We start from the raw sequence: 25,349 nt of genomic DNA on the forward strand, positions 1-25,349 counted from the left end.
TTGAACATCAGTGGAGACCAAAACAACTTTGGATGCTATTGACTTAATATACAGACAAAAACAGATTTATAATGAAATTTATTTTACAATGAAAGTGATTTAGTTTTTGTCAAAACTAAATGACTTTCATTATAAATAACACCAGAAGCCCATCTGTGACACTGTTCAGACTATATTTATCTGTTTGGTGTAAGATTTTTAAAAATACATACTGTATGTAGTATTGCCTTTCCCCCAAAACTGTATTGAAAATCATGGAGTCACTGCAGAGGAAGACATTGACAGGAACAGCAGTTACGCCACTTCTCAGAACCCTGACTCACAATTTTGACTGTGTGCCCACATGAGCTGAACTGATGTGACAGAGCATATGCTGGATAAACCATCATCTCATGTCTGTTTTAACAGATTTTAGTGTTCTGACCTTGTCTGTTTTTATCTCTCTTTTCTCAATACAGTCTTACTGTGATGGAGGATTTGCCTCAATCTTCTACAGTGGTTGAGAACGAAGGCAAGATGAGTGGGCACAACACTGCAGACATGCAGACTTCACTCTCTTACACATGCCTAGGAGCATGGACATAAAAAGGTGGTGCTTATTGTATTGTATTGTATTATTGTTACCATCTAGCCATTGCTGTACGGACCCCTGCCAAGCTGATAATTGTCTGATCTTGTGTTTTTGGAAGTTGGAAATTCTCCTTTTCTACTGAACACTAAGAGCAAGCAGTGGTGAAGGGAAGACTAATTAAAAAGTAAGTAAACAACTGTCACTTACTTGCATATCACCGCTTTGTGTCATGTAAAATCAAACTCGAAATGGTCTGAAAACATGATGACTAGTGTTTTTTTTTAGTGAGCAATCAGCGTGGTGAAATAAAAAGGTATACATCTTCGTGTCTGTGACCACTGACCAGTGTGTACAAGCTTGACTGCTGAAAATAAATTGACTATTAAAAAGAAAAGCTGAATATTAGTAGACTGGGTAAAACCGGCCTGATCTGCCGGCGATTTGATTTCACCCAGCAACTCAGTCTGGAAACCCGTACATACATTTCTACTGCTTCTGTTACACTTTTGCGGGAACCAATCACAGACTGGCTTAACCACCTTGCTCGCTATTGGCGGGTATAACACAATGACGATAGAGAAGCGACGGCAAGCAGATAGTGTTCCAAGTGCGATATGATTGTTACACACCAATGCTGAATGACTTCTTTAGTTTAGCAAACAAATCGCTCGAGTGGGTGTAAATACCACTCACTTTCATGTTTTTTTTTGGGTTTTTTTGCACAACCTGCAAAAATCACTCGATGCCATTGCTGCTTCTGCAAACCGCTGATCAATGCTACAAACCAATACAAACTAAACTTGTCTGGAGTTTTCGCATCGCTCTGCAAAGTACGTCACCCGGATCGTTGATCTGATTGGTTGAAGGACTATCCAATTGCATGAATAATGCTCGTTGATCACGCTTCTTGTGCAGTAGAAAATACATACAGACTCCCTGTTACGGGTGGCTGGTAGAGAGATGAGGCAGATACGGATTTCCACGATAATAGAGACTTTACTTCAAACAATGGCAATGAACAACAGACAGACACCTTAACAAAACAGAGAACGGACGAGGAGTGAAGGGAGTGAGTGCAATATATGGGGAGTGCTGACAATAGAGTCCAGGTGCAGGTGATGAGTGACGATGAGGAGCAGACGAGGGAAGTGAGTGCAGGTGTGGAGAACAGGAGGATTCTGGGAAATGGAGTCCAGGGAAACAAGGGATCTGTAACAGTACCTCCCCCTCCCGGTAGGCGCGTCCTCGCGCCGTAGATGTAACAACCGGGAGGGGGGCGGGCGCCCTGGAGACCTCAAACCGGAGCAGGGGAAGGAGTAAACTGGAGTGGAGGTCTCCAGGGCAGGTCCAAAAACCATGGCGGGTCAGGAGCCGTGGGCAGCCATGGGGGGTCAGGGGTTGAAGGCAGCCATGGCGGGTCAGGAGCCGTGGGCAGCCATGGCGGGTCAGGGGTTGAAGGCAGCCATGGCGGGTCAGGAGCCGAAGGCAGCCATGGCGGGTCAGGTGCAGCGGGCAGCCATGGCGGGTCAGGTGCAGCGGGCAGACATGCAGCGGGCATACATGGCGGGTCAGGTGCAGCGGGCAGCCATGGCGGGTCAGGTGCAGCGGGCAGCCATGGCGGGTCAGGAGCCGAAGCCTTCGAGGCGTTGAGCCCAGGCGTCGCTGAAGGACTGGCGGGTGATGCGACCGAAGCGCAGCCGGGGCTCCAGAAGGCCGCAGTGAAAGCAGAAGGACAGCCAACAAAACGAACACCGGGGGGAGTGAGGAGGCCAACTGAATCCGAGGGACGGAGTGACGGAGCGGAGACGGAGGAGTGAAGTCCAGAGGGGAGGGCAGGCTGATGAATGACCAAGGTGTGAGTGGAGGCAGGATGGAGACTGGTGAAGCTGGAGGACTGATGGGCAACGGTGGAGCAGAGGGAGGTTGGAGCCGGGGTGAAGGTAATCGCCCAGAGGTCCGAGGTGGAGATCTGGGCGAGGGGGCTTGAGGTGGAGGTGCAGTATAGACATGACTTGGAGGAGGCGGGAGCGGGAGGCAGGGTGGGAAAACAGTCTTTGGGCTGGAGAGTTCAATCACAGAGACCATACTAGGAGCGGCTGGCTCGGCGGCGGCGGCTGGAGCGGCTGGCTCGGCGGCGGCGGCTGGAGCGGCAGGCTCGGCGGCGGCGGCTGGAGCGGCTGGCTCGGCGGCGGCGGCTGGAGCGGCAGGCTCGGCGGCGGCGGCTGGAGCGGCAGGCTCGGCGGCGGCGGCTGGAGCGGCTGGCTCGGCGGCGGCGGCTGGAGCTGAGGGCTCGGCGGCGGCGGCTGGAGCTGAGGGCTCGTAGGCGTCGGAGACTGGAGAATTTTGCTCGGCGTCGGAGACTGGAGAACTTTGCTCGGCGTCGGAGACTGGAGAACTTTGCTCGGCGTCGGAGACTGGAGAACTTTGCTCGGCGTCGGAGACTGGAGAACTTTGCTCGGCGGCGGAGACTGGAGAACTTTGCTCGGCGGCGGAGACTGGAGAACTTTGCTCGGCGGCGGAGACTGGAGAACTTTGCTCGGCGGCGGAGACTGGAGAACTTTGCTCGGCGGCGGAGACTGGAGATCTTTGCTCGGCGGCGGAGACTGGAGAACTTTGCTCGGCGGCGGAGACTGGAGAACTTGGCTCGGCGGCGGAGACTGGAGAACTTGGCTCGGCGGCGGAGACTGGAGAACTTGGCTCGGCGGCGGAGACTGGAGAACTTGGCTCGGAGGCGGAGACTGGAGAACTTGGCTCGGAGGAGACTGGAGAACTTGGCTCGGAGGAGACTGGAGAACTTGGCTCGGCGGAGACTGGGGTTGAGGGCCATTTCATCCCCTCAAATACAATTAAAATCCCCACAGGCACTGGAGCTGGCTCTGTGGGGACTGGAGCTGGCTCTGGAGATACTGGAGCTGGCTCTGGAGATACTGGAGCGGGCTCTGGAGATACTGGAGCGGGCTCTGGAGATACTGGAGCGGGCTCTGGAGATACTGGAGCGGGCTCTGGAGATACTGGAGCGGGCTCTGGAGATACTGGAGCGGGCTCTGGAGATACTGGAGCGGGCTCTGGAGATACTGGAGCGGGCTCTGGAGATACTGGAGCGGGCTCTGGAGATACTGGGGCCGCTTTCTTCCTCCTCCTCCGCTTACTGGGCCCAGTAGCGGAATATGGGTCCAGCCTGGGGCAGGCAGGGAGTTCGCTGGAGCGGTATGCGGAGGAAGCCGGAGGTTGACTGACTGGCCCGGCCAACCGTGTTTCTGGATGGACCGGACGACAACACTGATCCTGAACCTCTTCTACTAAGAAATTGGAGCCATTCAACCACAAAATTAAATTGATAGTGTCGCTTAAGGAGAAACAAAAAACAGGTTCATCAAAACGGATAGTGTCGTCATCCAATCCATCCAAAAACAAGGAGATCAACTGAGCATCAGGCCAGTCAGACAAGAAAGCAAGCTCCACGAACTCCTCCACATACCTCTCCAGCGAACGTCCTACCTGCAGGAGCCCGATAATGCGTTCGCTGGCTGTTAGAAGAGTGAGAGGCGCTGGAGGAGCAGGAGCCAGGGAGCTGGTGGAAGTCTCCATTTTTTTTTTGTGGAAAATCCGGTCGGTTTAGGTCCGTTCTTCTGTTACGGGTGGCTGGTAGAGAGATGAGGCAGATACGGATTTCCACGATAATAGAGACTTTACTTCAAACAATGGCAATGAACAACAGACAGACACCTTAACAAAACAGAGAACGGACGAGGAGTGAAGGGAGTGAGTGCAATATATGGGGAGTGCTGACAATAGAGTCCAGGTGCAGGTGATGAGTGACGATGAGGAGCAGACGAGGGAAGTGAGTGCAGGTGTGGAGAACAGGAGGATTCTGGGAAATGGAGTCCAGGGAAACAAGGGATCTGTAACACTCCCCAGACCAATGTTCAATTTTAAATTGAGCTTGGTCTGGTGATAGCTTTGCCTCCTGATTTTAAAACACCACCGCACACCACTGATACACACACACACACGCATACAGACAACAGACAAAATGTTTTTAGAAGTCTCAAATTCTCAAAGCTGCATTTATTAGATCAAAAATAAAGACAAAAAAACATTAAAATTGTAAAATATTATTAAAATAAAATAAAACCATATTTATGGCAAAATATGAAAGTGAAATGTGTCTTAAAGCAGAACTAAGTAACTTTTTTACCTTCATAAATAGTTTTCTTAGTCCTTACGATGGTTAATTGATTTGTAGTGGTGTGTTTGAGGCGAGCACTAACCCCCTCTGGCACGTCTACGCCAGAATACAGCACTTGCAACTTGAGCTGCACCGACCCGAAACAATCTCGCCTCATGTTCACGTTCACGCGAGAGTGACAAAATGCTTTACGGTAATTCAAAAACAATGTATATATTATGTCTTTATAAGACAATTTATAAAATTACCCACCTCCATCGAGTGTACTGTATTTGAAAATTACCCACCTCCTCTTTCTTGTACTGTATTTGCAAAACTACTGCGCTGGCGAGTGTTGTAGTCGTTGTAGTCCAGAGCTGCGCTTGGAGTATTTATGACAGTGTCATTCACTGAAGGAAACTGTAGGGGGAGCTTCACATATCTTGCTTAGTTCTGCTTTAAGTGTGTTAAAGCCCCAGTGGGCTTTAGCATATCATTAACAGTGAATTTGCAGGGGAGTCTCAAGAGAAGCCAGGTTATCCTGGTATATTTTTCTGTTGATATGAAAAATCGTGCAGATTTAGCAATATGGCGGGTGTATGATGCATATTACGATGTTATGATTAACTATATGCTTTTCTCCACAGACATTCTGAGTTGTTCAAAGCGTTTGGAAGGATACTGATTGTTAGAAGGCAGCTGTCTGACTCTGAGATGACAAACAGGAACATGGTTTGTGTAACATTAGCAACACATTATTAGCTGTTTGATAACATAGTCAAGCAAAAGGCTAATCATATTAATTACTGTAATGTGTTTGACGTTGTAAAAAGCGATATTGTGTTGCATTTACGTCAGTAATTTGACCGAGTGGATCTCTGAGCTGGCGTGAGCGAGTGGAGGTGGGTATTCATTGATCCGCGTATATTAAATGAGGCAAGAGTGTAGAATAAAGATATTTTAAGGCTATTCACAGGAAAAAATAATTTAAATATGTCATTTTGGTGATCAAAGATGAGTTTTAAGGGACACAATTATTGACTACAGGGGGACTTTAAAGGTTTTGAGTAAATAGTAAATTATATAATGCATTATAATTCAGAACTAAAAGTTTAATAACTTTTCTAACAAAGTACTAAAAATGTACTTAAATACAGCAACAGAGTAAAAATACTGTTACAGTCCACTATTAAGAACAAGACGTGAACTATCACCATTCTGCCTTTGAGCAAGGCACTTATTTTGGATAAAACAGCCAGCCAAATGACTACTTACGTCCACTCTGTCTGTCTACAGATGCAACAATGTTTTCAACAATACTCAAATATCCCCTCTATGAACGACATTGATACGCAGAAGTATCAAAGACAATTAATGCCCAAGCAACAGTATCCTACTGTGTCCGCTCCCACTGGTACATCGGAAACGGATCAGTGCCGACAGCACCAACCGCAGACACGCTCTGGGAAACAGATCTTACCATATGGGATTGCAGGTCTACAGAAGACCCTTTGGATCTCATGTCACCACAGCTATATTTAAGTAATTGAGCCACAAAATTATATAAATAGCAGCCCGAAAACAATAGAGCTCAATCTAGACACTAAAACAAGACTTTGCGAAAGTGAAAGAGACACCACTTGGCTTTAAAGATGTTTGCCTTTTAGTTCACATCAGTTTAATTCAACCTCTGATTAATTTATAGTGTCCTCTGCATAATAGCTTGGCTCAGCTCTCCTGCTGGCTGAACGCACTACTAGGGTGATTCAGGAAGTTGTTCTGGGTCACCGATCGTGTCATTAATCCATGTGCCTTTTCCTATCATTTTCCTGTTGCACTGCAGTGTGTAGGTGTGTTTTCAGCCAAACCTTCCATTGTAATCTCTCGAACCCTCCTCTTTGTTGTCTGGGCTGAAAAGAGTTTGATAGTTGTCTGGCTGACAGCCTTTATTAGAAAACGTGACACATACTTCGCTTTATTTTTTCTTTTTGGAGGCAATTTTCTCTTCCTGCGTGACTCTTTTCAAGTCTTATTTTCTTTTTGTGTTTAAAACAAAGCTGGCACATCATGACATGCAGGTAAGAACATGAAGAGAGAGAAAGAGGCACGAAGGGAGGTAGAGTGTGAGGGGGGAAAGGGAGGGATAACGGGGGAAGACCATAAAAGATAAGGCTGACATCCTGCTAGGGAGCTTGGACCTCTTTTAAACGGTGAAGATACAAAACAGATCTTTAGTATATGTGTGGTGCTGCTTTTCAAAAGTGATTTGAAACAGAATCCTGATCTTGACAGAAAATAAATGTTAACTGGGATAGAGATGATACCATGTAAATAAACACAAACAGTATGATTGAATCCAGTATGATTATATGAGGTACAGTATCTCACTTAAATTATAAAAAATAAAATTAACATATAATTTAATCCATTTATTTTTAATTAGTAACCATTTTCTATTTTAACATTTTCAAATGTAATATATTCCTGTGATATCAAAGCTGAATTTTCAGCATCATTACTCCATTCTTCAGTGTCACATGATCCTTCAGAAATCAATTTAATATGCTGATTTGACAACAATTGTGCCATTTAATATTTTTCTGGACACCATGCTATTTTTCTCAGAATTATTTAATAAATATAAAGTTCAAAAGAACAGAATTTATTTGAACTTTATGTGAAATAAACTTTTCGATACATGTAAATGTTTTTACTGTCACTTTTGACCAATTTAATGCATCCTTGATGAATAAAAATATTAATTTATTTAAAAAAAAATCTGATCCCAAACTTTTGAGTGTGTCATGTAAAAATCTGTATAGTATCTATCAATCTTAGTTGCTTGCTGTTGATCTGTCTATTCTGTCTTGATCAAGAGAACAAATTAAAACTCAGAACTATGATGCTGTCAGGCAGAGTCACGTTTAATTTAAGTTCTCTACTTGACAGCTGTCCATTCTGAGCAAAACACACTGAACATCTACCCACATAACACACACACACAGGCTATAAAAGCACACTGTCATGTGTGTGACAGACAGAGAAAGGTTGTGAGAGAGAGAGAGAGAGAGAGAGAGGTTAATTTACCCAGTTAACTCGCAACAACGCTGATCAACACTTCACTAGGTGTGTGAAAGAAAGTGTGTGTGTTCCTGACTAAATGACAAGAGTTCAGAAAAATAAAGAATTTTATGCACTGCAATAAAACTCCAACGCACAAATACAATTCCTGTACATCCTAACTGTTGCCTGTTTGAGTGATGGCACCATTTAACATTTAAGAAAAAATGGTTAAATCTTCTGTCTGTGGGGAACACACTCTTTTCTCTTCACTTTTTCACAAAAACATAAACTTGTTGAACCTCCTTCATCAGCCTAAACTGAATAGCAAAACAAAATTTCACAAAAAACATCAGCAAAATAACTCACTACCAGTGATACAGACAAACAAATCTTCATTCCTATCTTTTTAACTCATCTCACTGTCTGTACCAGCCATAATTTTAGAATCAATTTGCTATATGCCAATTTGAGAAAGATAGAGAGAGAGAGAGAGAAAGAGAGAAAGAGAGAGAGAGTTTCCATATATTATATTATATTATATTATATTATATTATATTATATTATATTATATTATATTATATTATATTATATTATATTATATTATATTATATTATATTATATTATATAAGGATCCTAGATGTCCCCAAGACTCCACACATAAATGCGCACACACACACACTGCTGTCTTTTCCTTTTGTGTGCTCTTCCTTTCCGGTTGCAAATAATGCAAATAATGCTTTTACATGCATATTCATGAGCACAGAGAGGCATGCTGGGATGCTGGACAAAAGAAAAGAAGAAAACTAGAGAACAGAAGGAGCTGTCAAAGCAAAAGACAGAGAGAAAGAGAGACAGGCCTGGGTGACACTCATTCATTCTTCCTGGAAATACTAGTAAACGTCTTTTAATAACACACATACACACACCCACAGGATTCAAACAGAACACCAAATGCCAGAAGTGGAAGAGTGGATGTGAAGATCTTTGGCACTGGAGTGGATAAGGGCTGTAAATGACTCAGACCAAAAATCTATTGCTGGACTGTATTTTCACTCCTTATGTTGCACAAAAGTTCACAGTAAAGGAAATTAATAATAATACACACACACACACAGGTACACCTACCATTATGAGGACATTCCATAGGCGTAATGGTTTTTTACACTGAACTAATGGCATTTTAGCATTTTTCTGCATTTTGACATTTTTAATAAAAAAATGTTTAGCATGTTTATTTAGTGATTTGAATTATGTGGACATCAGCATTGGGTCTCCATAATGAAGGTTAAACTAGTATACACACACACACATTATATATTATATATATATATATATATATATATATATATATATATATATATATATATATATATATATATATATATATATATACACACACACACACACACACACACACACACACATACACACATGTATATACACATCCATAAATGATTATCCAATGTGAGTAAAAATACTATTATCATCATCAGTAGTAGAGTAGTAGTATTTTGTATCTCAAGTAAATCTTGTTTTAAGGATGTTTAGATACATTTACTGGAAAACAACAACAAAAAAAGACAGATTAAGAAAACTTTTTTGCATTGCAGAGTCGTCAAGGGAACATTGGCTTTGGTCTTGGCTGAACATTTAACACTGTCTATGCTGTTGTTTTCTACTGGAACAAATCCAGCGTCGTGTTTGCTCTTAAACTGCCTATCCAGAGAAATGGCAAGGGGATCTGTATGCACAGTATTGGAAGTGCTGATACCGTGGATCCGAGGAGAAATGGATCTGAGTTGCTTGACTCTGGGTTCAGCCATCAGGAGGGAAGCAACATAGTGAGATCTTTAGAAGATCTTTTCAATGAATGTCTTTGAAGAGAAACCACAGAGTGCAGCATACAGTGGACATTTAAGGTCTCATTCGGTTCAGAGTGAACTCATCAGTCAAACAGCCAAAGTGCCAAAGTACCAATTCTCATGAAAAATAAACAAGCAAAAAATGAAAGAGTATCTGTATCTGATGGTGCCACAGAGAAGGGTATGAGCAGGAGAATGAAAAAGGGGCACAAAATCGACATGCATTATTTGTATTACTGTTAACTGTGGGAAAGGGAGAACGATTTAAAGAAAGAAGTACAGGGAAAAATGACAAAGTGCGAGAGAAACAGACTGAATTGAAGCTGCAAGCAGCGATGAAAGGGCCCTCGCACCTGGGCTCACCGCCACCCGTTGGCCTCAGGAAAACAGCGAACAGTGGGCGACATGCATGATAGCGAGTAAATACAGGATAATTATGGCAAAATCATGTAAAAGTGCCACACTTCCTGCTGCCAACAAGTGGCGCTATAGCTAACTGAATAGTGTCATATAGATGTCTTTAGGCCAGGACTCTTATCACTCATGTGAAGTTTGGGGCAGATAGACATAGTATGCATGAGTTACAACAGCTTCCTCTTTCATGGCGAAACATCAGACTTTGTCAGGCCGCCACGGACACGCCCTTCAACGAAAACTCAAGATCTTTGATATTTAACATCTCAAAGGCCTTAAGATTAGACTGGCCATATATGATGTGCTTCTGGTTTAATCTCTATGAGGAGTTAATCACAGTGTAAAACATGTAATTTCCTGTTGCCCCCAGGTGGCGTTATGACTGTAACTGAATATTGTCATATAGATGTCTTCAGGCCAGGACTCCAATAAAACATGTGAAGTTTGGGGCAGATCAGACACTGTAAGCCCGAGTTACAACAACTTCCTGTGTCATGGCGAAACATCGAACTTTGCCAGGCAGCCACGGACACGCCCTTCAGCGAAAACTCTAGATCTTCGCAATTTAACGTCTCAAAGGCCTTTAGATTAGACTGACCAAATATGATGTTGATCTGATTAAAGCTCTAGGAGGAGTTCGTTAAAGTACAACATGTGGAAATGGCAAAAACTGCCAAATTTTTGCAGAGAAAATTTAAAATATCTCATTTCCTGTTGGGTTTACAAACTTTGCACCCGGGGCTTTTTTGTAGGTATTGGGCTGTTACATCTGTCTACCAAATTTCATAACTGTACGTGAAACGTAGCACGAAGGGCGCTTAATTGAAATTTTGTAGGTGGCGCTATCGAGCCATTTTGCCACACCTAATTCTGAAACCCATATCAGATGTAAATTTTCACCACTTCTGACGCGTGTGCAAAGTTTCATGATTTTTGAGAACATTTAGGCCCTCAAAAATGCGATTCATTTTGGAGAAGAAGAATAATTGGCTGAGCAATTACAATAGGGTCCTCACACCATCGGTGCTCGGGCCCTAATAACAAAAATCTTCATACAGCGTACATATTGAGCACCTATCAATATTCAAAGAATGTGAAGATATTAAAAAAAATAAATAAAATAAAATAAACATCTGTTCCAATCTATTCAGATGGACAAGGTGATTCGATATTGACTATTTTGGATATTTATCAGATACAGTACATGGCAAATTTTCTCAAGAAAATAACATCTCTGAACTAATGCTGTAAACTATACAGGAAGTCAGTTGGCACTACATTACTATAATATTGAAGGTTAAAATGAATTGATTTGTGTACAAACACTTAAATTACAAAGGCAATATTTGTATGTGGTGCATACTGAATTGAACAGGTCACAAACATTTTAAATACATTTGTCCTCAGGTTAAAGAAACTGAATGTTTTGGATGGCTACCTCTCAGTTTAGTATACTTTGAAAATCAACAATTACACATTTAAAGGGGAATCCAGTTTTAACAGAAAAGGAAGCTGATGTGCATTCTAAAAAGCAAAATAATTTGGATAATAATGTATCTAGAAAATATTTTATAAAAACTTTCTTTTGAGGATGTTACCATAGATATGGTTTTTTTTTTTTTTTAAACATTGCTACCTGAACATGCAGTTCCCTTTCGTGGGAACTATCGACGCTACGTCAACGACGTGATGGGAATCCTCTGCATTTTTGTGTTCGTGAAGCACTATTGTATCTAACCAATGAGAGAACGCGACGTCAGAGGCGGGTGACGTCACGGACCGGAACCTACAAAGCATGCCCGGAAACAAAGAGCGCTAGCTTCTGTTGTCTTCAGTAAGCGCTATTTGTATCTTGTCTGTCTTATTTACTGTTGTTTGTCTACCATCTCGCCAAAAAAAGTGATCTCTTCGTCTGAGGACAAGAGTTTCCAGAAAGTGAATAAGACACATACACAACATATATATATATAATGACGGAAAGCCAGCGTTTCACTAAGTGTGCGCCTCCCTGTCCGCGATTCATCGTGGCGGGGGACACACACGACATGTGTGTGAAGTGCCTGGGAGTTGAGCACGCACAGGCAGCTCTCGAGGGGGCTGTCTGTGTGCACTGCGAGCGGCTCACTCTCAGGGCGCTGCGCTCACGCCGGGCGCTCTTCGAGGAGGGCGCCGCGGCGAGTGTTCCCCGCGGGTCTGGTCCCGCTGCTGCCGAGGCACGGCGAAGGCTGCACTCGTGGGGTTCACAAATGGATCTAGCAGAGGGGGGAGAGACGGGCTTTGCCTTATCGCTCCCCTTACCTGCTAGATCTAGTGTCTCTCCTTTGGTGGTGGAAGCACGCGCTGCGGTTTCTTCCCCTCAAAGGGAGGCACCGACACTGAACATATCGTCCTCCGAGGAGGTCGATGTGGAAGGTGTCGAGGGTGGTGATGAGGGACCGTCATCCTCATCTCCAGCCCATGAGGAGCTTATGGAGGTAGTGACCCGGGCAGTAGAGAAACTAAATATAAGCTGGCCCGCGGAGGAAAGCGTTCCTAAAGTTAAAAGCAAGTTGGATGAACGCTTCCTCCCAGCTAGGTCACTACCCCAGCGTCGGGGACTGCCGTTCTTTCCCGACCTCCACACCGAGGTGTCGAGGTCGTGGATTAGACCTGTGCAGTACCGTGTCTTCAGCCCTCAGACATCAATGTACAGCAATATTACTGGGCTGAAGCAACACGGTTATGGGGCGATGCCTCGGGTTGAAGAGACGCTTGCGAGCTATCTCTCGCCCGAGTCTGCATCGTCCCTGAAATCCCCGACGTTGCCCACCAGACCTTTAAAGCAAACATCGAATCTGGTGGGCAAGGCTTATTCGGCAGCGGGTCAGGCTGCGGCATGTCTGCACACTATGTCAATACTGCAGGCATACCAAGCTGACCTGCTGGGGGAGATTGACGAAAGTGGGGAGGTAACCTTCGAAACCATTCAGGAGTTGAGGAAGGCCACAGATTTAGCTCTCCGTGCCACCAAGGAGACGGCCAAGTCAGTAGGCCGCTCTATGGCAGCCCTGGTGGCCACGGAGAGACATCTGTGGCTCAACCTAGCTGATATTAAGGAGAAGGATAAACACATCCTTATGGATGCGCCGCTTTCCTCCGAGGGCCTGTTCGGCGACGCAGTTAATACTGTCGTCGACAGGTTCGAGGAGGCGAAAAAGCAGAAAGCGGTGTTCCATAGGTTCCTCCCCCGAAAATCTCATCCCCCTGAGGCTGCTGGGCGGGGGCAGCCTCAGCCGATAGCCGGCTCCTCGGGACACAGGTCCCAGCAAAAGGCTAGTGTGGCCGCCCGTGCTCCCCCGCGGAAAGCTTGGGGACCGGAGCGTGCTGCACAGCCGAAGCCTTCCGGGGGTAGGGCGGATCTGAGGACCGTCATTATTTCCCGGAAGGCTTCCCAAAAGAAATCCTGACGCTCATGGGCCAGGGTTTCTGAGGGCAGCCCCCTCCGAAGGGGTTCGACGATTAATTTCTATCATTCCCCATCGGTGCCCTCAAGGGACTGTTCTGCCAACCCTGCCACCCAGTGTGCGACAGGGCGCAGCAGTCTCTGTCGATCCTCCGAGGAGGTTCGGCCAGCACGTGATTCGCTTATCTGCCGGTGCGCCGCGTCAGATAAACGAGCCAAGTGCTCAAAAACACCAGAGACCAGTCTCGAGAGGCTGGTTCCCTTAGTAGAATTTTTGGAGGAATGGAAATGTCTTCCGAATATTTCGAAATGGGTGCTGCTCATGGTAGAACAGGGCTACAGAATTCAGTTCGGTTCTCGTCCGCCCAGGTTCAGTGGAGTGATTCACACGGTGGTAGCTCCAGAGCAGTCTCTGGTAATGGAACAAGAGGTTACGACGCTTTTGCAAAAAGGGGCTATAGAACGGGTTCCCTCTCCCAGCAAAATGTCGGGCTTTTACAGCCGCTACTTCATTGTTCCAAAGAAGGATGGGGGGTTGCGTCCGATCATAGATCTTCGTATGCTAAATCGATCTGTGAAGAAGTTGAAGTTCAAGATGCTTACACTCAAACAGATTATTCCACAGATCAGATCCGAGGACTGGTTTGTGGCGATAGATCTGAAGGACGCATATTTTCACATTTCCATCCATCCTTCTCACAGGAAGTTCCTCAGGTTTGCTTTCGGGGCGAAGCATACCAATACAAGGTTCTTCCCTTCGGCCTATCACTATCACCCCGCACGTTCACGAAGTGCGTGGATGCAGCCTTGGCTCCTCTGAGACTCCAGGGCATCCGCGTGCTGAACTATATCGACGATTGGTTGATTTTAGCTCAAACAGAACGTCTGGCAGCTCAACATCGAGATGTTGTGTTGTCGCACATGAAGAAGCTTGGGCTGAGGCTCAACGCCAAGAAAAGTGTGCTGGTTCCGAGTCAGGTTGCCAACTATCTTGGGGTAATCTGGGATTCGATCACGATGCGGGCGCAATTGACTCCCGCTCGTGTGACTTCCATTCTCGGGGCCGTGAATGGGGTGAAGTTAGGCCGGTCACTCACTGTAAAACAGTTTCAGAGACTGTTGGGTCTGATGGCGGCTGCGTCCAACGTTGTTACTTTTGGCCTTCTGCACATGAGACCCTTACAGTGGTGGCTCAGGACCAAGGGGTTTTCTCCGAGGGGAAATCCTTTTCGCATGATCAAAGTCACGCGGCGGTGCCTTCGTGCTCTGGTCATGTGGAAAAAGCCTTGGTTCCTGTCCCAAGGACCCGTGTTGGGAACTTCATGTCGTCGCGTAATGCTTACGACAGATGCGTCCCTCACGGGCTGGGGAGCGATCATGAGTGGTCGCTCAGCTCAAGGTCATTGGGAGGTACACCAGCTCTCCTGGCACATAAATCGGCTGGAGATGCTGGCAGTGTTTCAGGCTCTGAAACACTTCCTCCCCGACCTGAGGGGCCACCATGTGTTGGTTCAGACAGACAACACTACGGTGGTCTCCTACATAAATCACCAAGGGGGATTGCGGTCTCGTCCACTATGCAAACTGGTCAGTCACATCCTCCTGTGGACCCAAGGGAAGTTACTCTCGCTAAGGGCGGCGTATATTCCGGGGTATTTGAATATGGGGGCGGACGCTCTGTCGAGGCAGAGCGCGAGTCCGGGGGAATGGAAGCTTCACTCAGAAGTAGTGGAGCTCATATGGAGAACATTCGGTCGAGCGGAAGTCGATCTTTTTGCCTCAGAGGAGTCAACTCAATGCCCTCTGTGGTACTCTCTGAGGCATCCAGCTCCTCTGGGGTTGGATGCCATGTTACAGACGTGGCCGAGGCGACGCCTGTATGCTTTTCCCCCAGTCTCTCTGCTCCCGGGGGTTCTGGACAAAGTCCGTCAGGAAGGGGCAGACCTGATATTGGTGGCTCCTTTCTGGCCAACGAGAATATGGTTTGCGGACCTAGTATCGCTTCTTCACGGCTCTCCTCTGGAGCTTCCAGTCAGACAGGATCTCCTGTCCCAAGCGGGCGGCATGATTTTACATCCCCGTCCGGAAATGTGGAAACTGTGGGCCTGGCCCCTGAGGGGGCAAGGCTCATAGAGTCTGGTCTCCCAACCGAGGTTGTGGAGACCATCCTTCAGTCCAGAGCTCCGTCTACGAGGAAGCTTTATATGTATAAGTGGAAGGTGTTCTCTACATGGTGTAGTCATCTTAAGGTGGACCCTGTCCATTGTTCTATCAGCTGTGTGCTTCGGTTCCTTCAAGAAAGGCTTTCAGAAGGCCTAACTCATTCCACACTAAAAGTGTATGTGGCTGCTATTTCAGCTTATCACATTCCTATGGGTGGTGTCTCGGTAGGTCGAGACCCCTTAGTTGTTCGCTTCCTTCGTGGTGCACTGAGGTTGAGGCCTTCAGTACGCCAAAAATCTCCGACCTGGGACTTAGCCATTGTGTTACAAGGGCTGGCTAAGGCACCCTTCGAGCCTTTGGAAGATGTGTCAGATAAAATGCTCACATTGAAGACTGTGTTTTTGTTGGCCATCTCATCCTTGAAGAGGATAGGTGACCTCCAAGCTCTTTCGGTTCTACCATCATGTTTAGAGTTTGCACCAGGCATGGTTAAGGCCTTTTTACATACAAGGCCTGGGTACGTACCTAAGGTCCCCACTAGGGTCCCAGGTCCTATTGTTCTGGAGGCTTTTTATCCCCCTCCGTTCACTAATCCGGATCAGGAAGAACTTAATTTGCTGTGCCCTGTGAGGGCGCTGGATGCATATGTCCACAGAGCTGCCCTGTGGAGGAAATCAGATCAGCTGTTCGTATGTTATGGGTCCCCGAGTCGAGGGGGCCCAGCGTCCAAGCAAAGGATGAGTAAGTGGGTGGTTGAGGCCATCACTTTGTCTTATAAAGCCCTGGGGCGTCCGTGCCCCTTGGATGTTAGGGCACACTCAACAAGAGGTATGGCTGCTTCAAGAGCTTATATGTCAGGGGTTCCCTTGGCTGACATTTGTGGTGCTGCTGGATGGTCATCCCAGCACACCTTCATCAGATTTTATAATCTTAATGTGAATAGAACTCCGGGTGCTTTGGTTTTACAAGATAGTAGCCAGGCACCTGGAGGCTCGGCGTAGTTGGGACAGCGTTCCCATCACGTCGTTGACGTAGCGTCGATAGTTCCCACGAAAGGGAACGTCTTGGGTTACGAGTGTAACCCTTGTTCCCTGAGTAAGGGAACGAGACGCTACGTCACGTTGCCGTACCTCCAGCATGCCTGGAGCGCTTACTTCAGACATATCACAGAAGCTAGCGCTCTTTGTTTCCGGGCATGCTTTGTAGGTTCCGGTCCGTGACGTCACCCGCCTCTGACGTCGCGTTCTCTCATTGGTTAGATACAATAGTGCTTCACGAACACAAAAATGCAGAGGATTCCCATCACGTCGTTGACGTAGCGTCTCGTTCCCTTACTCAGGGAACAAGGGTTACACTCGTAACCCAAGACGTTTTCCCCTCTTTTCATCAGTCTTTTTAGTGGCTGTTTTTAGATCATGTTTAACTTTCTCAATAGCGTTTTACTACATTCTCAATAGAATTCAAATTTCACCAGTATTCAAATTTTCACATTTTATCATAGGAACAGCTTGCGCAAATCTTATCACACTTTTGGAGCACGCTGGTGAATGCGCCGCTTATGAAAGCTCTGAACGCGTGATTTATACAATTGTGACCTGATCCAGCAAAATGAGTCACAGTGACCCGAATTTCAAAATTGAGATAAAAAGTCATACCTTGAATGGTTTTAAAGATATACCCATTTGAATTATGGTCGTCTGCCCTCTTTTTCCAATTGAAAACCTGAGAAAATCGCTTTTAAAGTTTTTTGCCCGTTTTTTGATATCTTTCAAAATCCATTGAATTTAAAGGAATAAACTATTTATTTTACAGCTTAATTTGACCAAAGACATTTTTATATATATAAATGCTATTAAACCAGGCTGGGGGTGAATTGTTATGATCACGGGCGATGCACGTGTGCATGAGCCGAACGCGTCTTTCAGCGCTCATGGCCAAAGGAGTTTCTTTAAAAGGCTCGTGGGAAATGAAGTGTACCCGGGCCTTAACTGCTCTAAATTGTAATGGACTGGAGCTCACATTGGGAGAAATGGGAACACGGGGGCACCGCGATGCGACCGCAAAGGGCACTTTCACTTTCACGATCAAAGTGCATGCCACTGATAAGCATTGTAAATGCAGTATTAAAGTATACACATACCAATTACATGTGCAGGTCTCCTCCTCACTGGACTTTCGTTTCGCTTTCATATATCTCTTTTATAGATGCTATCAATGCTTTTACCTTTCTAGATGTAATTACCGAAATCAAAACAGTCCATAAACTATAAATCCTCACGAAAACTTCAGTCTGAAGGACTGTCTGAAGCGCTAGTCTGACAGGAGGATGGCTGGACCAATCGCGTGCCTGTCAGTCGAAACGGGGCTTCCCATTGATAAAAATCAGCGTTTATGTCAGTATGTTTACATTTCTAAGCTTTTTGATTGGTTCTATACAACATGTAACACCATATTTGGAGAGCAGAGACGTTTCAGGGGATACCAGGAAATGCTCATAAGTGACGAGAGGAGTTGAGAAGTTAATTTCCAGCGAATTTAGTAAAACCATGTCAAATTTAATAGCCATTTAAATTCCTTTACTCAATTATCTGGACTATGAAACTTTGGGAGATTATTTTTGAAAGTCTGTTCTTTGAAATTAAATTGATTTTTTCATTGTTTTTCCACATTATCAGCCCATATCTTAAAATAGAACGTTGCGACTTCCGACTCATTTCGCGAGAGTGGGTCACAATTAATTAACTGCCTGATTCTGTGTTTTGTGTGGTGGTTAGAGTACTGGCAACATGTGAGAAGTTCCGGTACGCAAGACAAAGCGTGGGTACGCTACAAATTAAAGAAGTGCCAGTGCGTACCGGCCCACTTCGAGCACTGAGTAAGATCGTGTGGGTGTTTGAATCCAGATTGCCATCTTTTTTAATTAATCATGTAATTTTATTTTTGCATTGAATCGGTTTCGTTTTCGTGGGCTATGTGAATAAATACAGAAATCCCTTAATTTCTATAAAAAAAAAAAAAATTGAACCAATTTGAACTGGAACGCTGTCCCCCTCGAAATTCACTCCCGGGACGCTGTCCCCCTGCATTACCCCCCATTTTATGTTAATTTTTCTACCTGACTAAAGAGTTTATGGTCACTGAATGGCTTTTCTGAGGTAAATGTAAGATTAAGTGACATTGTTTACAAGCTGTTTTATTGCCGTCTTTCCGTGATTCAAACACTAATTGAGTAATATGATACATGAGACAGGATATGGATTTTGGTAAGTTGTACTGTATCTTTTAACGTAGCATACCTTCTGATGTTCATTCATGTGTTTTGCTCCATAACTAGTAGTAAAGCAGAAGAGATGATCTATTCACGTGTGCTTCACGCTGCTGCTGCTTCACTTGATCTGAAACGCCAACAGTGATCTGTCACACACATTAAAGAGCGCCAAAATGTTATTTATTGCTTGAATTTCCTAATAAAATGGACAGACTTTGTTTCGTAACAAAAATAACAAAGAACAAAGCTTATTGTGATTCACTGGATGGGAGGCACACTACAATGTTCCGTTCATTCATTAACTGAAAACTGAATAGACTAAAAGATTGATTCTTGGGATTTAAAGAATTAAAATTTCCTGATAATTTACTCACCCTCAAGTCATCCAAGATATTCATGTCCTTCTTCTCTTCAGTCGAAAAGAAATTAAGGTTTTTGATGAAAACATTCCAGGATTTTTCTCCTTATAGTGGACTTCAATGGAGCCCAAACGGATGAATTACAAAATTACAGTTTCATTGCAGCTTCAAAGTGTTCTACACGATCCCAGACGAGAAATAAGGGTCTTATCTAGAGAAACCATCGCTCATTTTCTAAAAAATATTTAAAATTGTATACATTTTAACCATAAATGCTCATCTTGAACTAACTCTCTTCTTCTTTTCTATTAGAATTCCAGCAGTGTATTACAATGTATTAGTGTATTACTGCCCTCCTCAGGTCAAATTTTGAACTAATTGTTATATACTTGCACTAGCATATTGTAGATGACAATTTAGTTCAAACTTTGACCTGTGGAGGGCAGTAATACACTTAGCAGTGTCTACACTGCTGTAATTCAAATAGAGAAGAAGAAGAGAGCTAGTTCAAGATGAGCATTTAAGGTTGGCCATTAAAGTCTACTATAAGGAGAATAATCCTGGAATGTTTTCATCAAAAACCTTAATTTCTTTTCGACGGAAGATGACATCTTGGATGACATGGGGGTGAGTAAATTATCAGGAAATTTTCATTTGAAAGTGAACTAATCCTTTAAGAATCGATATCGGTTCATAATAATGAGAATCGATTAAAATTGAAAAAAATAAATATTTTTACCCAGCCCTAACATACACACGCACACAGGGATTTTTCCTGGGTCAAAAATAGTCTTCAGTGGTGGCATATGAATACAGCCTACCTGTAAGCCCAGTACTGAAAATAAATCCAAAAGAAATGCAAAAAAAAACAAACAGTTTGTAATATGAACATATCATTTATTCATGAAATAAAAAATAATCCCTGTCAGGACAGATCATAAAACAAAGGGCTTAGAACTATTTTATATTTAAAGATCTATACATGTATATGTTTAAAAAAAGTCATGCAGTGAATTATTTGAAAAGTTAGATAAAAATGAACAACAAAAGTAACACACTACATAGAAAAGTGGCATGTCTACTGTTTTGTATATGCACAGATCATTTGACACACAGTATCAGATTTTTTTGATCTGTCCATTGTTATGGTTATCACTGCCAATCAGATTCAATTGCACATTTAAATATGGTTGCTAATCCAGTAACTTTGCAATGTGTAGTTAGCAGCATTAAAAATATATATTATATACAGAAAATGAGCAAAGATTGCTGTCATTATAATCACTGAAGTTGTCAATTACAACGCAAGGTACTTAACACAAAGCTGCACTCTTGTGAAAACTCTCATTATAATAAATGAGGCCATCTACGCTGTGCAATGAATCTCTTATTGTTTATGTTCAACAACAGATATGTCTGTGATTGGCTTATAAGCTCAATGCTGCAAAAACATGTTGTAAATAGAAACCTTTGATGCTCTGCGCAGAGCGCTTAAACACTCACAGGAGCATTTGAAAGCGTTATATGTGTGTGTGTTATGGGGGATATACCTTAAAAAGTTATTTTTAATGAGTGAGAAAATTACAGTGCGAGTGGACTGGTCGATGTGGCGAGAAAAAAAAAACAGTCCTTAGTGTGCATGTACAGTATGTGTGTTTAAATCTATTCAAAGAATTATTATCTTCTCTGAAAAAATATTAGCATATTCATAAAGTATAATACAAAGGCCAAAATCCTTCTTCACAGACCAGTCCATACAGCCAAAAATGGGAAAGTCACACCTGAGCAGAACTGTACAACAGGAACAGGAGTCACTAACTATGGCTTTTCTTCATTGAGATGAAGGACATTTTCTTGTTCAGGGAGGTCAGAAGATTCAGCACAGGACAGTTTGGAACAGGCCATTTAAACAATGCTGCTAAATGCACTGAAGTTGTTGCTTCTTCTTAATCATATTCTGTGCACATTCAATTATTTATGAGAGTGACAACAACATTCAACAACCAAATACACTCCGCAAAAAGTAAGTGACAGCCAAATAATCATCAAATCAAACAGTATAACATACGATATCCAATCTACACTGGTTGCTGCAGTGATGACTTAATTTTCTGCCAGAACATTATCCATTAAGTTTATGGACACATTCTTTAACCCACCCTAAAACACAACACAATGAATGGATACAGAACACTCATATTAACACAGTACATTGGGCTGTACTTATATGGACTTTTCTTAGAGTGACACCACTGCACTTTGGGGTCGCTGTTACATAGCTATACAAAGTCCCAAATGGGGAAATCAAGTATATTTCTTCAGATTGAAAATATCCAAAAAACATTTTTTTTGTGTGTATTTCAAACAATATAGTATTAAAGGTTTAAAAAAAAAATATTTAGTGTATTTTTTTTGTCATTCAATCTACTATTTGATTTTATTTTGATTTGATTTGATCTGATCTGAATCAGGTACACTAAAAAGACAGAAATTAAGAATACAGAAATAATGCAGTTTTTGCTCTCAAAACTTTGCATTGTCTATGTGACCATGTATAGTCTATATATAGACAGTATTTGGAGGAAGTGGATAAGTGACAATTATCAAGCAATCCTGCAATTATTGCAATTAAGCCATGTTTGAAATAAAGGGCATAGTGGTGCGATTATGCGGTGCCTTTCCCTTTGGGGAAAATACTACACAATACAGCTATTTAACCCTCAGGGATCTGAGGATTTTTGGGGCCCTGGAGAAGTTTTGATATGCCCTGACATTTGTGTTTTTTTCAGTTGTTTATAAACATATTAATGGAAAAAGTGTCATTACATTGTATTCAGCACATACTAGGCTACAATAAAATGTGAGGAACATGTATGTACATGTTTGTGGTTTTGAAGGAATAACGTTTATGCGTGGTTATTGGAAAAACAAAAAACTTAAGTCACTGAAATAAAGCCAAAAAATATATATTAAATCTGTGTTCACAAGACTTCTGGGTATTGGAGGTTGTAGACTAGAGTTTTTGCTTAAAAATGAGGTAAAAATTATGCTGCCTGCTTGTTTATATAAAGCAATAGAGAGATTTACATTTTCTAAAACATATTTGATCAATAAACACAGTATACGTGGAGGTGTGAATCATCATGAATATTGGGTGATTCTCACCTGAAAAGACAAAAGAATCGCATAAAGAGCTCTAATGAGCTGCATAATAATGAGCTCTTTCAGACAGGTAGGCTGTGAAAAAACCTTCTGTTGATCATGTCTCAAGCTCATCATAATGTAAATAAAACATACAGAAAAAACAGCAATACTGTGAAATATTATTACAATTTAAAATAATGGTATTCTATTATATTCTTTAAAATATAATGTATTTCTGTGATGCAAAGTGTCTGAACAGTGGATAATGAGCTGAATCACGGACTTCTGACATGGCTCTCTTTTCATACAGATTACATAAACACAGACATTTTTTTTCGATTTCACTTACACGATTTAAAACCTGACACTTCAACGTTTCTTTAGACACAAGTCTATTTTTTTGTGATTAGTATTCACTAAGTTACAGTTCATTTTCTGAGAACTATCAGATTGGACTTCGTTCAGAGGGAGACGAGAGATCACGCATCATGTTAGTTTTCTTTATTTTACAAAAAGCACAACATTTTGTTTTTAGTCTGAGTGTACACAAATAAAAGAAGATATTCAACAGATTAAAATGGTGTATAACTCTTAATTGTATGTGCAACACTGACGGAGTATTTTGAGTCTCTTTCACACTGGTTAGAAAAAAAAACGCGGTGATCACGCCGGCGTCACCGCCGACCTGAGGGAGTTAATAATAAATAAGCTTAAGGCCACCATCAGCATTACACTTTTGATCAGAGAAGTCTGACTCAAAAAACATTCACTGTTTTTGAAAAGAATGCATGCTAAACACACACACACACACACACACACACACACACACACACATCTAGAGCTGTACAGTCACGCATGACTGACTAATCACAGCCAAGAGAAATCCTTCAGAATAACTAGTGTTTGTAAATAATATCATTGGGATTCATTGCTGAGAAAAAAAAGAAAGGAAGGGTTATTCTAAATCTCACACAGGCTGTTTTACTTTAATGTCAGGGACTTTGCATTGGCTTATATTGTTTTAAAACTAAACTAATGATATTGTATATCGTCTAACACTACCCCTAAACTAACATTAATCTTTCTGCATTTTTACATTTTAACTGAAATATTATTTGTATGTTTATTAGGCCATTTTCCTCATGGGGCCATTGTTGGAGAGTTTTAGCATTACTGTAAGAACATTTCATCCTACAATGTATGCAAAACCCTCAGTGGTTATGTGAATTGTGGTATTAAACAGTGAAAAACGGTGCATAAAAGCAGGGCATAATCACTCGGTCTCTCCTCTTGCGTGAGGAAGTGATAAAAGTTGACGTGTATATTGATGTTCACTGATCTTCTAAAAGCTTTCTGACTTCCCTGACTGTAATTACACAGGCTCTTTGATTTTGTTTGTTTCTCCTTATTGAAGTTTCCCTCTAGAGGTTCTTATTGTGATCTTCTTCATTCATACCTGCCAAAAACTCCCCCAAGCAACTCTGTCTTCTTCTGAAGCCTCCTACATCAATATGGGTTTTTATTGGACGTTATTTGTTGCTATATCTCATTTAGAGAGATGATTTATCCAAGCAAGCAAGTACAGCAACCACACGAAGGGTTCTGCTGGCGTAACTTGGGGTTACAGTAAGCGTCCTGGTCAATGGCACAATGCTGAATTCCCCTCATAACTCTTCTATTGATTTCCTTTTCAAGCATAGCACCCTAGTCCATCAAGGCACAGTTTTTAACTTTTCTTTTTAATCAGTATGATATCCAATCCATGTAGGCCTACTCTTTGTTGGGTTTTTCTACATTTCTGTTCAGTTAATTTGTAATAAAATGAAATTCCACAATAGCTACTGACATATTGCCATTTGTGAATCCATTCAACTCCTTAAATGTGACGCTGTAGGTTGCCAACAAAAATAACTGGTTCATTCTCACCGCTGTCTCAAACCACCTGAGGGGAAGTTAATTTGAGATCTTGAGCCGGAAGATTTACCTTGACTCTGACAGCAAAACAGCACCATTTAAATATCACCCCCTCCTCCTCTCACATTGTCCCCTGTCAAAACAAATGCAAATGCAGACTTCAGAGAAATATATATCACACTCTGACACTATCGAATCCTGAGTTTCAGCTGCTACAGTGTGCTTCTCTCAAGGGCAGAGCAGGTTTGATGACTGTCCTTAGAGTAGGATGTCACAAGCAAGTCATCAGACAGAAACCTTGCCATTCATAAAGCTGTTACAAAGAGGAAGGGCATTCATACTTGCAGACAGGTACGCATATCTCTGTACCAGCATCCAGAGCAGAGTACGTGAATCGAGCAACAGCAATTTCTTTTTCCTGCTGATAACATTTTGCATCAACTCCATTTTCTTATTTCCTTACTTTGTTTTTCACTAAACCCTTTGTATAACATTTCACAAATTTCCTCTATTTCAATCTGGCCAAATCTATAATCTCACTGTGTTTATGCTGTATGACGATCAGTGTTGGGCACGTTACTTTAAAAAAGTAATTAGTTATAGTTACTAGTTACTTGTCACAAATAGTAACAGAGTTAGTAACTGAGTTACATCATTAGAAAAGTAACTAATTACCAGGGAAAGTTACTATTACGTTACTTTAAAAAAAAAAAAAAAAAAAAAAATATATATATATATATATATATATATATATATATATATATATATATATATATATATATATATATATGTGTGTGTCAAATAACTTGAATGCCCCAATTATTAAATATCAGAATAAATAATTCTTGAACCGACTCGTAGCTCATGATCCACTCTTGCTTATGAAATTTCTCTGTACTGTCATTAAAGGTGCCCTAGAATTAAAAATTGAATTTACCTCAGTATAGTTGAATAACAAGAGTTCAGTACATGGAAAAGACA

The 25,349-nt window shown here is 42.6% G+C and overlaps 1 protein-coding gene and 1 long non-coding RNA gene across 3 annotated transcripts in view; one reads left to right on the forward strand and one right to left on the reverse strand.

Moving 5' to 3' along the window:
• Positions 1-25,349, reverse strand: part of si:dkey-215k6.1 (transmembrane protein 132C) — a 267,107-nt gene that overhangs the window by 137,590 nt on the left and 104,168 nt on the right. The gene's annotated exons all lie outside the window — the stretch shown is intronic.
• Positions 494-5,452, forward strand: LOC137034566 (uncharacterized). Its single transcript, XR_010896955.1, has 3 exons — positions 494-589; positions 690-755; positions 5,387-5,452. It is a non-coding gene; the product is annotated as an uncharacterized lncRNA (long non-coding RNA).

The sequence above is a fragment of the Chanodichthys erythropterus genome, chromosome 13 (assembly GCF_024489055.1).
Source record: "Chanodichthys erythropterus isolate Z2021 chromosome 13, ASM2448905v1, whole genome shotgun sequence".
NCBI lineage: Eukaryota > Metazoa > Chordata > Actinopteri > Cypriniformes > Xenocyprididae > Chanodichthys > Chanodichthys erythropterus.